General features: G+C 40.0%; 1 non-coding gene across 1 annotated transcript; it reads left to right on the top strand.

Moving 5' to 3' along the window:
- Positions 1 to 13968: 13968 nt before the first annotated feature.
- LOC138814352 (small nucleolar RNA SNORD35) lies at positions 13969 to 14054 on the top strand. The gene has a single exon (XR_011367940.1). It is a non-coding gene; the product is annotated as a small nucleolar RNA SNORD35 (small nucleolar RNA).
- Positions 14055 to 15109: the final 1055 nt, after the last annotated feature.

Below are 15109 nucleotides of genomic sequence, written 5' to 3'. Positions count from 1 at the left end.
GGCAGGAGAGAAGTGGGAGAGAAGCTTGTTACAAGGTTCCTGAATAAACCGCATTGAGAAGAATCCGGGGTCACATCTTCCTTGCTGGTCCAGGTAGTCGCAACAAAAGATAAAGTAAAACTCTCCCTCTTTGCAGATGACATGATCTTCTATTTAAATAATCACACAGACTCCACTCCCAAGTAATCAAGCTGATTCAAACTTTGGCAAAGTAGCAGGATATATAATTAACCCTCAAAAATCAATGGCTTTTCTGTATGCCAACAATGAGAAGAATATGGCTGAAATCAGGAAAGCAACTCTTTGGTCATAGCCCTACACACAAAAAAATGACTAGGAATTAACCAAAGAAGTGTAGGACCTCCATGATGAAAACTAAAAACCTGAAAAAGGAATCAAATCAGAACTTAGAAAGTGGAAAAACCTCCCATGCTCCGATATTGTAAGGATCACCATCATGAAAAAGGCAATACTTCCCTAGGGTATTTACAAATTCAGTGTCATACCAATCAATATTCCAACCTCATTCTTCAAGGAAATAATAGAAGCAATCCAAATATCCATATGGAAGAATAAAGACCCGAATAGCAAGAATGATCCTTAACAGAAAGAACAGTGACCTAAGGAACAATGGAATAGAAATGAAAACTCAGAAATCAACCCACAAACCTATAGCCACCTAAACTTCGATAAGGGAGCTAAAAATATAGAATGGAAGAAAGACAGCCTCGTCAATAAATGGTGATGGAAAAATTGGTTAATCACCTGTAGAAAACTAAAGCTATATTCTTATATATCACACTGCACCAGAAAAAAACTCCAAATGGATCAAAGACCTCGAAGTCAAAGCAGACACCCTGAAAACATTACAGGATGGAATAGGAGAAACCCTAGGTCTCCTTGGCACAGGCCAAAATTTTTGTAATAGAGACCCAGAAACAAAATAAATCAAAGAAAGGTTGGAAAAATGGGATCGCATGAAATTGCAGAGCTTTGCATGGCAAAGGACATAGCTAGCAAGGTCAATAGAAAGCCGAAGGGACTGGGAGAACATCTTCACTAGCCAAACAATGAACAAGGGTCTCATATCTAAAATATACTTGGAACTCAAAATCTACATTCCCCCACAACAAATGCTCAAAGAAACAAACTTCCTGATAAATAAGTTGGCCAAAGACTTAAAGAGAAACTTCTGTGAAGAGGAAATAAGAATGCCAATAGACACGTGATGAAATACTCAACCTCTCTAGTCAAAAAAGAAATGCAAATCCAAACAACATTGAGATTCTACCTCACCTGAGTTAGAATGGCTATAATCAAGAACTCTAATAACAACAGATGCTGGAGGGAATGTGGACAGAAAGGAACCCTACTGCATTGTTGATGGGAGTGTGAACTTATTCAACCAATTTCAAAAGTAGGATGGAGGTTCCTCAAAAGTCTCCACATAGAGTTCCCCTATGACCCAGCAATCTCACTTTTGGGCATTTACCCGAATGATCACAAACAAGACCATACTAAAGCTACTGGCACAACTATGTTTATTGCAGCATTATTTACCACAGCAAGGTATGGAACCAACCCTTGCCCCTCAGTAGATGAATGGATCAAGAAAATGTGGTATATATGCACAATGGAATTCTGTGCCTCCATCACAAAGAATGACATTGCCCCATTTGTTAGGAAATGGAAAGAGTTGGAAAAATTATATTAATTGAAGTAAGCCAGGCCCAAAGAAACAAAGGTCCCATAGTTTCCCTTATTTGCAATAACTAGTATATGTCTGGGACAAGTAGAAAAGGTCAAAAGTTATGTACATATGACCAGATAAGATGATGTTAAGCAAAATGCACTCCAAGATAGGGACACAAGTGGTTTTTTTTTTTCTTTCTTGCTATTGTTTCTAATGTATGTATAAGGTATCATGTGATTTTTTTGTTGCTTTCTATGTTCCTTGCCTGCTGTATAACCCCTATTTTCACTGTATTTGAACTTGTTATAATTCAGGGAGTGGAAGGGAAAGAACAAAATGCTTAAATAGGGATGTAGGTTGACCTTTTGCAGCAATGAGATGTAGAAGACACTACGTTGAAAAACAAACTTTATAATTTAGGGAGCGGTGGGGGGAGAGGGGTATAGTTGTGGAGATGAGAGGGAAGGGATGGTAGGGGAAAAAACCAAGAAGGAGGCAAAAATTCTTGATAAGAAATATGTTCATTACCTTGCTCATGTGACTGTAACCCCTCTGAACAGCATTTTCACAATAAAAAATGTATTAAAAAAATCCAAAATGTCCTTGTAACTGATTAAAATAATAGGTCAAGGTGGACTACTTGCTTGAAAACCTAAGATAATCTGGGCACAACTGTCCCATACCTGTGGATCATTCCAGGCTAAGTACTTAGGAGACTGGGATCTGAAGATTTCAGTTCAAAGCCACCCCAGACATGGAAGAGTGTGTTACACTTATCTCCAGTTAAGCACTAAAAAGCCAGACGTGCAGCTGTGACTCCTATGGAAAAGTGCTAGCCTAGAGAAAGAATAAAATTAAAGCAAATACCCAGGCCCTCAGTTCAAGCCCCATGACAAGCACACACAATAAACTTAGTCTTGCGTGAGATAATCATTCCTAAATATTCTGATTCTATTTAGTTTATTGTTTATCTATTTTCAGTCTGAATCTCTGATTACATTCATAAAGTAATGGCTTATGGTTCATTGGAGAGAGGCAGTTGAGGTCTGTCTTATCATAATTCATTATTTAGGCAGATGTAGCTGGAGTTGTTTTTTTTTTTTTTTTTCTGCCGTCCAGTCGTGGGGCCTGAACTCTGGGCTTGGGCACTGTCCCTCAGCTCTTCAGCTCAAGGCTAGCACTCTACTACTTGAGCCACAGTGCAACTTCCAACTTTTTTCATTTTGCTTATGTGGTGCTGAGGAATCGAACCCCGGGCCTCATGAATGCAAGACAAGCACTCTACCACTGAACCACCTTCCCTGCCCCCCCAGCACTTTAGTCTTCTACCGGCTTGCATCTGCTCCACTTGATTGGATTCCTATGATGTGTGTGAACTGTGTTGTGGGAATGAAAGCTAATCAGCAACTGTCCATGATATTGGGATACTGTGGTCACTCTGGGAAGCTCTTCAACATAGGGTAATGTGTGTCTTTTAGCTGCACCCTTTTGAAGCAGATCTAATTTACTAATCTTGTCAGAGAACCAGTGGTTTTGAATGAGGAAAGGAAATTGGGGGCAGAGTATGACATTATGAGCTTTTGGAATTTTCCAGAAGGTCTAGGACAAAGGCTGAAAGTTGGCAAGTTTTCTCCATCAAAGCCACATGTTCAGTGATTGATTTTGTTTGAAATTCTGATAGAGTGGCCCATGGGAATTACCAAGGTGGGACTTTTCCATTTTTTTCACTATCTTCCTTTTGAAGATTTTATTATTTTTGAGTAGCTGTAGAAAAAGCTTACAATTCCCTAAATCGTACTGTGAGTACAATGATTGTTGACAATGTCAAGCATCCTAGTTTCTCGACCAGAGTTGTTTGTTTCTGACTAGAATGACATGATCTCTGTATAAAAAAGCAATAATAATCTTAAGGGATGTAGATGAATGAATAGCTCTCTATTTGCTGTAGCTTACCATATCTAATTTTCTCCTAATCTATGCTACTCCATTTTCCCCTATATGACTTCATTCCCTTACTATTAGGGAAGTAGATGGACAAGCTTTAAGCTTGAGTTCTTGAATTCCTGGCATGCATTAACCAGGCCTCATTTCCCCCTAGTCTACTGTGCCTCAGTACGGCATCCTTAGTCTATTGCAATCAAGAACAGACAGCACTGGGTGAGCACTAAGATCCTCCCAGGTTGTCTGTGATAGAGGTGGGCTCATGGGCCAAGATTGCTCCAACAATATGCAAGTAGTGATGGCTAGAGTAGAAATGAGATTCTCTGGTGGCAGATGACTTTCCCAGGTACTGAGGAGATAACAGAGCTCTGCCAGAGGCTGTCCTGGCTATGGGGTCATGGCACAGTTCTAGTGCTATCACCTGGGGCACACTAAGCTGTGTGACAATATCAACATCTTGCTTCCTGTCCTACCCATGACTAATGGGATAGAGAACCAGGATGTGTCACAGGATGTGTCAAGGAAGCCACAAGCTTTGCACAGGTGGCAGACACCTGTAATCCTAGCTACTTAGAAGGCTGAGATCGCAGGATTAGGGTTGAAAGCCAGCCCAGGCAGAGAAGCCTGAGAGAATTTTATCTCCACAAAAACAAAAGAAAACTGGTGGTGGAACTGTGGCTCAAGTGTTAAAGAGCTAGCCTTGACCTGAAGGATTCAGGGTCAGATCCCAGGCCTAGAGTTCAAGCGCCACATCCAAAAAAAAAAGCCACAGGGCCATTTTAGTGAACACTGCCATGCACTCAGGCTTAATATCCCATCCAGAAAGCCCAAACAGTCATGTGGATACACTGAGGCCACACTCCAGCTTTTGCTGCTGTATACCAATGCACACCGGATTTCTAGAGCAAACTAAATTTTGGCCTGATTCCATATTGGGCACAGTCTTTCTAGGACAATGGTCCCTGAGATGATTCACTGCACATCAAGACAAGGACTTATCCAGGTGTTAACAGAGTCACACAGCAACAGTGGTTTTACAAGGCTAAGCAGGAAGACAGGTGTCAGCCTACTCCACCCATGATGGAAACTGATGGAAATGGCATTTGGCTCTGCCTCAGAGACCTTCCAACACCTCCTGAAAGATTCCAATGGAAACTGGGGTGCCATGACCAAACAGTGCCTCTAGTTTATTCTGGATTATTGGTCTAACCAAGACATGCCTGACATAGGGTTCTAAGAAAAACCCTGACCCACTCTTATGCCCTCTTCATTAGGAGGTTGTATCCCATACCTGCTGTTGTTCACAAGATTGGAGGAGGGAGGTTGTGGCAGTGTCTTCCTTCTCTGTCCTAAAACAGTTCCAGAGGTACAATTTAAAGGTCTGTAGCCACCAGTGCACAATGGGCAACCAAGGGCATTTCTCTCTTCACAGATAAGATAATTGCTTTTGGGTGATCTGCTCTAAACATGCAGCCTTTCTATTGAAGGTTTCATAGCAGATAGTACTAGGTCATCTGGCTCCATTTTGGAAAATAAAAGAGGCACTGCGCCTGTAGTGTGACCATGAAATGACCATAGAATATGAAGGTCTTGAAGATCACTGCATCCGTAACAAGGAAGTTCTGTGTCTTCTGTCCTCATCCTCATTCTGTGGGGAAAAACCATCCCCTTTTCAATAGCATATATCCACATTGTCCTTATACCTTTTTAAAATAACAAATCAAGGGTGACCAGTTCTTGAAAACCTAAGATTGTCTGGACACAAGTGGCTCATACTTGTGGTTTACTCCTGACTACAATTAACCACCAAATAGATAGAGGTGGAATTGTGGCTCAGTGGATGGAATGCTTATTTTTAAAGAAAAAGAAACACACCTTAAGTTGAATGCCTTGTCCCTGAGGTTGAGCCACAGGGTAGGCACACACACACACACACACACACACACAATGAACTAAGTCTTGATTAACGTAATCTTTCATAGTTGTCAAGAATATTTTGTGATTTTACTTAGTTTATTATTTATCTATTTTTCAGACTGACTATCTGATAACAATCATAAAATGAGTGATAGGAATTCATTTTAAAGAGGTGATAGAGGTCTGCCATATTATAATTCATTATTTGGTTGGATGGGGCTGGAGTTTCATTCTCTTGAAATTGAATTTCTCCATCCCATCTTGTATAACCATATTTTAGGAACTTCTTAACAAGTTAGTCTACTGTGGGCCTGCCTTTGATACAGTTGATTGGATTCCTGTGGTGTGTGTGAATCATGTGGTGGGAATGAAGGCTAATCTGTGTGCATCCATTGTACTGGGGTTCTGTGATAACTCTGGGAAGCAGTTCACCATACTGTAATGTGTCCCTTTTAGCTGCATCCCTTTTGAAGCAGTTCCAATTTACCAATCCTGTTGGAGACCAAGTGGTTTTGAATGAAGAAAGGAAATTGGAGGCAGAATATGACATTAAGAGCTTTTGGAATTTTCCAGAAGGTCTGGGACAAAGGGTGAAAGTTGGCAAGTTTACTCCATCTAGGCCACATGGTCAACACCTGATTTTGTTTGAAAATCTGATAGAGTAAGCCATAGGAATTACCAAGGTGGGTCATTTATAAATTTTCATTATCTCCTTTTTTAGTGCATTGTTATTATGAGGTAGTTGTAGAAAAAGCTTACAATTCCCTAAGTCAGGTTATGAGTACAATCCTTTTGACCATGTCACCACATCCTTATTTCTCCCGCAGAGTTGGTCATTTTAACTATAATATCATGATCTATGTATAAATATGCAGTAAGTTTATCTTGTTTTAATGCTTGTTCATCAAAACTATGGCTCAGTGGAATACATTTCACCACTTCCTGTTTCTGGAAGTTTCTTACTAACAGATTCATGGAGGGAAAAGGGGAACATTTCATTACCAATGTGTTGTTCTCTGTTTGCATATTGAATATCATAAAAGGTGAATGATACCTGTGAATCATCTTTCCAGCACTATGACAAAATATCTCGGGGAATCAAACAAGAATGCCACAGGGCTTGCTTTGCTTCTGCCTGGAGATTTGAGACCATGGTTGGGCAGATGTTGCTTTTGAGTCTGTGGTGAGACTGGATGTAATGAAAGGAGCATGTGCCAGTAAAATTCACCAACATCATGGCAGGTGGGAAGCCAAGAGAGAGGTGAATGGCCCTGGGTACAGCAGCACTTTCAAAGCAATTAGTCATGCTTTAGAGTGTGAATTTGAAGTTTCCCTGAGTGATTTTCTTCTCATGCTCTTACTCATCTGTGAGAAAACACATCACCTGAATTTAAGAATGGGATGCAGGATTTAATTCCCATTTCCTAATTTCCTAGAATTAACATCTACCTCTTAAAGGCTCCATGACTTCCAGATCGCATGAAGGGCAGGATGTCAGAGCCCCACATGTTCTTCAGATCATGTTAGATGAAACTGTAAGAAGGCTTAATCAATTCATTCATTGGCTGTATATATATATATATATATATATATATATATATATATATATATATAATATGTTTTGATTATCTTTTCCCCAAAAGCACTGGAGTGTCTGGGATGTAAGGCAAAAGAATGAATAGTCACTACCCTTCATCTGACTATTCTCAGACTCCTCAGGCTGTCTGCACTGAGAGCTGTGGTCCTGGATTCAAGAAAGCCTCTTTGGAGGGAAATGCTACCTGTTGCTCTGACTGCATTCCTTGCCCAGAGAATGAGATTTCTAATGTGACAGGTAAGTGTGTGACTTATAGAGAAATTCCCCATCTCTCCTTCCTTACCTTCAGTCCATGCAAGCCAGTGGAATGATCTACACTAGCATGCCAGGAACACACATGCACCTTCATGTGGAGGTTCATGCCTACTGTTAACCATACTTCTCCTTAGAAGAAAAAAACCACTTCCCCTGCACTGATTGTATTTTCTAATGTATTACAGGCTTTATCTTGAGAATACCCCTGTTCTCCTCTCCTCAGTCATATTTTTTGTGTATTTAAAGAAAATATTTTTAAAATGTAAAAAAAAAAAAAAGAAAAAGAAAATATCAAAGACCAGTTGTTGATCTTTGAAATGATGTGAAAATCATCATGGAATTGTGGATGCAACCCAGCCTTTAATTTCTGAGTGCCCATTGCTGCTCTTTTCTAATTAAATTTTATGTTCTATTTTGAATACACTAATAATACAAGGGACTTTGTTATGATCACTCCATATCTGACACTATAACTGGGTTGACTAGCAATTATTAAAAAATTATTGATGCAGAAGTAGTTTGCCCTCTCCATTTCATTTCTCTTCTCCCTCTTCCTGCTGGTTTGACCACACTCTGTCATATTGGTTGAGAAGCATTGTTCTTTACAAAGATCAAATGCTCAGGAAGTCTGTGTCTGGTTTAAGGAGTAGGTTGAGATTTGCCTTAGAACCACTTGTTAAAGTTGAAGAGATTGGGCTGATTCTCTATTCTCCATTATTTCTTGAATGAGTACCAGATAGTCAGAGTGATATGAACTTTCAAGAATGCAGCATATGGGCTGGGAAGGTGGCTCAAAGGCAGAGTGCTTGCCTTGCATGCATGAGGCCCTGAGTTCTATTCCTCAGCACCAAATAAACAGAAAGGCTGGAAGTGGTGCTGTGGCTCAAGTAGAAGAGCTGAGGGACAGCTCCCAGGCCCAGAGTTCAGGCCCCATGACCAAAAAAAATAGAATGCAGCGTGTAAGTCTAGGTAATTACTTATTATACCTGCAATCCAAGCTACTCAGGCAGTTGAGATTTGAGGATGGAGATTCGATGCAATGATGGGCAGGAATCTCAATAAGATTCTTTTCCACAATTAAGCATCAAAAAGGGTGGAATTCAAGCTGTGGCCCAAGTTGTATGGTGGCAGAGTTGAGCATGAATATCATGGAAAAATTCCCAGGGCTAGAGTTCAAGCAAAGAAAGAAAGAAGAAAGAAAGAAAGAAAGAGAGAGAGAGAAAGAAAGAAAAAGCAAGAGAGAGAGAGAGAGAGAGAGAGAGAGAGAGAGAGAGAGAGAGAGAGAGAGAGAGAGAGAGAGAGAGAGGAGGGAGGGAGGGAGGGAGAGAAAGAAAGAGAGAAGAGAGGATGAAAGGATGAAAGAAAGAAAGAGGGTATGAAAGAAGGAAGAAAGGAAGTAAGGAAAGAGGGAGGGAGGGAAGTAGGGAGAAAGGGAGGGAAGAAAGAAAGGAAAGAATGATGAAATGAGATAAACAGAAAAAAGAGAAAGGGAGGAAGGAAAGAAGAATAAATGTGAGAAAACAAGAGAATTCACCTGAATATATTTTGATATAGAGAGTTATTCTACTGGTATTGAATGCAGCACAGGTCAACTGGTGAATCAGGAAAAATGAGCTACTTGAATGAAGGGGGATGAAGGAAAGAGAAATACTGAACACAGAGTAATAGTGATTTTCACTCCTCACCAGACATGGAGCAGTGTGTGAGGTGTGCCCCCAAGTGCTACATCATCCTGATAAGACCTGAAATTCTCTGTCCAGGTTCAGGGAGAGATCATGTTCTGGAACAAACAAACATTAAGATGAACACAAATGTTGCCTCGAATGTTTAGAGGCTCTGAGAGCAATCTGTACCCATCACATCTTAGCTTAATGTGAGGAATTCTTTGAACAAAGCAGTTACTTTTATTCATTCCTCTGGTTATGTTAGAATCCTAGCAAATTCCCAACAAGACCTCTTAAATTTGCATTCTAACTTGAATATTTTATGCTTCCTCCAGTGTATTCTGTCCTTTATGCTATCATAGTCCAATGAGTACATTATCTACTGTGCTTTTTCTTTTCTCTTTCCTGTCTCAATTATTCTTCCTACCTATGCTATATTGCTGCTTGCATATCACTATATTGCAAAGCTACTTGTCTAGGAACGTTATGTTGTTAAACATTTCCATGCTTTCGTTATGGTAACTAGAGTCCATTCTCTGGCTTACTGTGTATATCTATTCACGTATTTTCTATTTTCCTATATTACTGGGTGTATTTTTTAGAAAATCTCTCATTCTCTCTCTTCCTTCCTTAAGAATTTGAGATCAGAATGTTAATCTGCTCCAGTTTCCTATAGGAATCTATAAATGGATTTCTTAGGGAAGAAATGTGAGTGCACCAACATAAATAGAGCTGTCCAAATGAGCAGTTGGAGCAATAGTTTCTTTATTAATCATTATTTCTTATTGAAAGCCAAAGATACAGAGTGCACAATTGGCCAAGCAGAACCTTGTTATCTCAGTCCCTAAGAATCCTCAATATTCAGGATGGAGAAATGGAATCATTTATTTATTTTTATTTTTATTTTTTTATTGTGAAAATACTGTACAAAGGGGTTACAATTACACGGGCAAGATAATGAGTACATTTCTTATCAAGCATTGTAGCCTCCTCCTTAGTTTCCCCTTCCCATCCCTTCCCATCCTCCTCCTGCCCCCCCCCAATCCTCCCAGCTCCCCCTGCCCCCAACCTGCACCAAATTTGTAAAGTTCGTTTTCCACATAATGACTTGTACATCTCATTGTTGAAATGGGTCAACCTGTATCCCTATTTAAACGATTTGTTTTTCCCCTTCCCCTCTACAAATTATACCGACATCAAATACAGTGAAAGCAGTGGTTATACTGTGGGGGAGGGACATACAAAGCAACAAAGAAATAATCTTATAAATGTGTTAGAAACAATCGCATGAAAGAAAAATAAACATTTGAATACATATCTTAGGGTTCATTTCCCTAACATCACCTTATCAGACCATTTCTGCTAGACTCAGACATATACTAGATATTGCAAATAAGGGAAACCATGGGACCTATGTTTCTTTGGGCCTGGCTTACTTCACTTAATATAATTTTTGCAAGTCTTGAGAAATGGAATCATTTATAAGAAGAGTAAAAGATCCCCAAAGAGAAGACAGAAACATTAGATATGCTCAAACTCCATATCTTTCAATCTTCTTTACAATTCTATGAGAACAAGAATGATTCAGAAAACTCTCTTAAGAAATCAAAAGTGTTGAGTATCTTGAAGTGGGAATATTGTTAAGCCATTGCTGCATTATACAGTCAGGAGTCCAAAGGACAAGCAGGCTCATATCTCTGAGTCCAGAGATCTTGACATCATTCAATACTGTAGCTGTGGCTCAGTGGAGTAATGTCACCCACAAATGCATGACAGAGACACACACAGTGCTGTCTCTAATTCTGCTAACCCATTGCTGGAAAACAGAAAAGTATCTGCACAAAGACAGAAATGTCTGGAAGCCCAACAGATTATTCCAGTTACAATGATTCAAAGAAGAGAGTGCTCATTGTTCTGTATAGGTGCTTATGTAATGCTGCTATTGTTAGACAACTATGTATTTAACACAGGGGTATTGATGAATTTTACTACAATAAAGCTTCAAAGAGAACCAAAACAGCCTAACTAAATAAAGCGAATTGGTGTTACACTGCCATGTCAAATGTCTACATCAAACTTTATGAAGGCTCTGATCAGTTGCTTACTAGAGAAATGGAACAAGGAAACTTCAAATCCAATAACTTTTTTCCCTTTATTAAGTATAAACTTATCATTTTGTGCTAATAATTAATAGGTAGTTGCCTTTATACATTCATCATACTCCAATAGTAAAGGAAGTAAGCATTAAGTCATTTCTAAGCAAAGAGGCTAAGGTACAAGGGACCTGTTCTTGGGTTCTCAGCAAAATAAAATGAATGTTTACCTTATCAAAGAGCACAACTTACCAGAATGATTCTGATCTCATGGCTTTTGTCCATAAGCAGTGAACTCCATGCAAACACAGTTGTAAAAGTTTGTGTTTAAACAGTTACAAGTTACATTAAAATTGCTCACACTTAGTTGAGTACCAGTGCCTTAGGCCTGTAAACTTAGCTCCTCAGAGAGCTGATATGTGAGGATCATGATTCCAAGCCATCCTGGGAAGGAAAGTTCATGAGTCTTTTGTCTCCAGTAAACCAACAAAACCCAGAATATATACATGGTTCAAGTGATAGAGCACTTGCTTTACACAAAAACAATGCTCAGAAACAACACCCAGACCCTGGCTTCAACTATCAGAACCAGCACCCAAACAAAATAAAACCCATAAGAACATCAGCTCACTTTCATTTCTTTCGGTGGCCAAGATGGAAATTCACTGTGAAGTACAGAAAGATGAAGCATATGAAATAAAAAGAATAACACATAAAACAGAGGTCATAGCTTGGCAAAAATAGGAAGTTCTGAATAATATCATTGATACTGTTAATTTATTGTTGATCTTGGACTTGAACTCGGCCTGGGTGCTGTCCCCGAGCTCTTCAGCTCAAGAAGAGTGCTCTACTACTTAAGCCTTAGCACCACTTCTGGTTTTCTGGTGGTTAATTGGAGATAAGAGTTTCAGGGACTTTCCTGCCTGGGCTTGCACTGAACCACAGTCCTCTGATCTCAGCCTGTGAGTAGCTAGGATTACAGGTGTAAGCCTCCAGCACCCCACCATTGATGCTGTTTTGATAACTGAGGTCCAGACCTTTAATATCATTGCAATAGTTCCTTTGCAGTACTCAGAAAGAGTTTAGAATAATACATGTATTGTAGTTTGGGGAAGACTTCAACAGGAAACAGAGCCAGTACTGTGTAGGTAGAAAGAAAAAAAATTGGTTACCCATTCTGCTAACCAAACACAACTAAGGAGGTATAAAACTTGGTGAACTGTAAACACAAGTGGTGAAATAATTTTTCCTGGCTTCCCAAAGCAATTATGTTTTTATTTATGATTAAGAAGTGATATTTTCAAGACTCTTCTTGTATCAAATACATCATTACTTACTGGGTAGAGCTGCTTCTGCCTTTAGACACAACCAAGGGGTAAAGAACCAAAGATCTTTTCAATCTTGGAGTCCAAGGAAAGCTCAGTCTCCATCCTCAGAACTGACAAACCAGGAGCTGGCCAGTGCAAGCCTCTATCCCTGAGGATACAAGGTTGGAACCTAGACCTGTCCAGGAGCCACTCAAGTTAAGGAAGGAAAGGATGGGCTCATCATTAACTTCCTATGCCCTTGGGAAAATCAATGCCCAGAGCTCACAATTAGTCAATTTGTGCATCATATCAGACCAAATCTCTAAAGACACCCAAATAGAAATGGAAGAAGAACAGAAAAGAGAAAAACAGACACCCTAGATTTTGGGGGGATCTCTTCAGCCATCCTGGCAAAAGATAGTGTGTCCTTTCTTCCATTGCTTTATTTTCTGCTTACATTTTTCAGATCCAGTGGTGTTCGGTCGCCTCTTGATTGGACAAACACATCATAAAAGTGTTACTGTTTTACAATGAGATATGACAAAGTAAGCAAGACACAAGAAACAAAGATTGGCTTCTTAATTTGTTATATAGTTTCTAGATGACTCTATATACTGGACCGCATATATGGTGTATAAGCATGCACATCTAAGGGCAGCTAAGAAGAGGGCAAAGAACTATAGGAAAATGGGTGAAAAAATACAACAGCGGGGTCTATCAGCTGCACTGGTCATTGATGATAGTGAACTGAGCACCTTAAGGATGGTGATGGGAGGGAGGAAAAGAGAGAGAAAGAGGAAACAGCTGATACTGAGCAAAAGGAAAGAAATGTACATATCACCCGATTTGGGAGAAACAGTTTTATTGTTAAAGTCTTCAGAGTTCATAAGCTTTGTAGTTGAAGACAATGATAAGATGCATTGTGAAGGTTAAAATGTGTTAGTGACTTCAGCTAAGTATCACTATGCCACAATACTGTGAAATTTATGTAATTACTCTCAATAAAGAAAAAGTGTTACTGTTTTAAAATACTGACTAAAACCTTGTGTCATATGTATTAACTTTTCACATTCTTTTGGAAGTCTACTATTAAATTCATTATTAATTTCAATATTATACATGTAATTTTTTCAAGTCAGATACCAATGGCTACTTTAGAAGGCTTGGATCTGAGGATCACAGTTCAAAATTAGCCCGGACAGAAAACTATATGGGACTCCAATTTTAAATTACAAGTGAAAGTATGGGACGGGAGGTATTTCTCAAATGGTAAAATGCCACTTGTGAATTGCAAAGCCAAGAAAGGGAATTTGGGTCCTGACTTCCAGGGCTGGCACACACACACACACACACACACACACACACACACACACACACACACACACACACACACACACACATAAACACACACACACACTTTTTTCCATAAATTAACTCTTATTTCCTTTTCTTCCCACCACACAACTCTGAAAACCATCAATCCTGTCTTTATTTTTTTTTAAGCAAGTGATGTCTTTTCTAATGATCATCTGTGGATGAAACTATGGGCAGTACCAATGATGCCAAAGGCTCAGCAGATACCAGGAAATAAAAAGTGGGGAGAGAAAAAAATACCCAATATATTAAAGGAAGACCTACGAAGGGGGGAGGTGGAGGGTGGGAAGATGGGAGGGCAGGAATAGTGAGGGGAAACAAAGAAGAAGGCAAAAAAGCTTGATAAGAAATGTACTCATTACCTTTCTCATGTAATTGTAACTGCTCTGTATGGTAATTTCACGATAAAAAGCTTATTAATTAAAAAAAGAAAACCAACCAAATCTGCCTGAGCAGGACAAAAAAAAAGTAAAGAGATGTCCACTGTGGCAGGTGAGACACCTCAACAGAAGAAGGACCAGAATAGCAGGAATAGGCTATGGATCCCACCCGTGCTCCCTGGGCCTGCTGCTCAGGATCTGCCCAGTGTTGGTGTTGCTGAACCTGTGCCCAGACACGGGCAAGGCCCTGTGGTATTCCAGAACCACATGCAGTCCCTCATGCTCAAGGCCCAGGTCTGCTTCCTATGATGCTCACTGCCCCATGCCCCAGGGCATGCTGGGAGTATCCTTCCCCTTCCAGAGCAAGACCCTGAGCCCCATCTTTCCCCAGAGGCGCCAAACCATGTTCAGAAGCTGGGCAGCTTGGACACCCTGCTTGTCCTATCTGGGGATGGGTTGATACACGTGGTGAGGCCTACCACCTAGGTTGGTTGGCCTGGGAGCGGTCAATCTGGAAGCTCCCAGAGGCAGAAGCTGCATTCCTGCACTAACAGGTGGTGAACGGCTCATGGACCAACGAGACAGGGTACTATGATCCGGAAGTCTCTGTGTACATTCCCAGGAGGATCTGGCAATGTACTGGTAGTTTCCACCAGCCAAAGGGATAGGAGGTAGAAATTCTCTAACTGGATTTGAGAACATCCAAAACTAAGAATATTGCCTTGAGTTTCATGGTTTTCTTATTTTTCTTCTCTTATTTTGCCACTTCTTGCCAATACTAACCCATCCAAACTCATATACCTCCCCCCCCACCTGCCCCCAGATTCCTTTGATAAAACAATCGTGGAGTGAATGTAAAGATTTTCTACTTTCTTATAGATATGGTTC

The sequence above is a fragment of the Dipodomys merriami genome, unplaced genomic scaffold, assembly GCF_024711535.1.
Source record: "Dipodomys merriami isolate MVZ:Mamm:240054 unplaced genomic scaffold, mDipMer1.0.p SCAF_6, whole genome shotgun sequence".
NCBI lineage: Eukaryota > Metazoa > Chordata > Mammalia > Rodentia > Heteromyidae > Dipodomys > Dipodomys merriami.
Note: the sequence above shows the minus strand (reverse complement) of the source record. Positions and strands in the feature narration are given on the sequence as shown.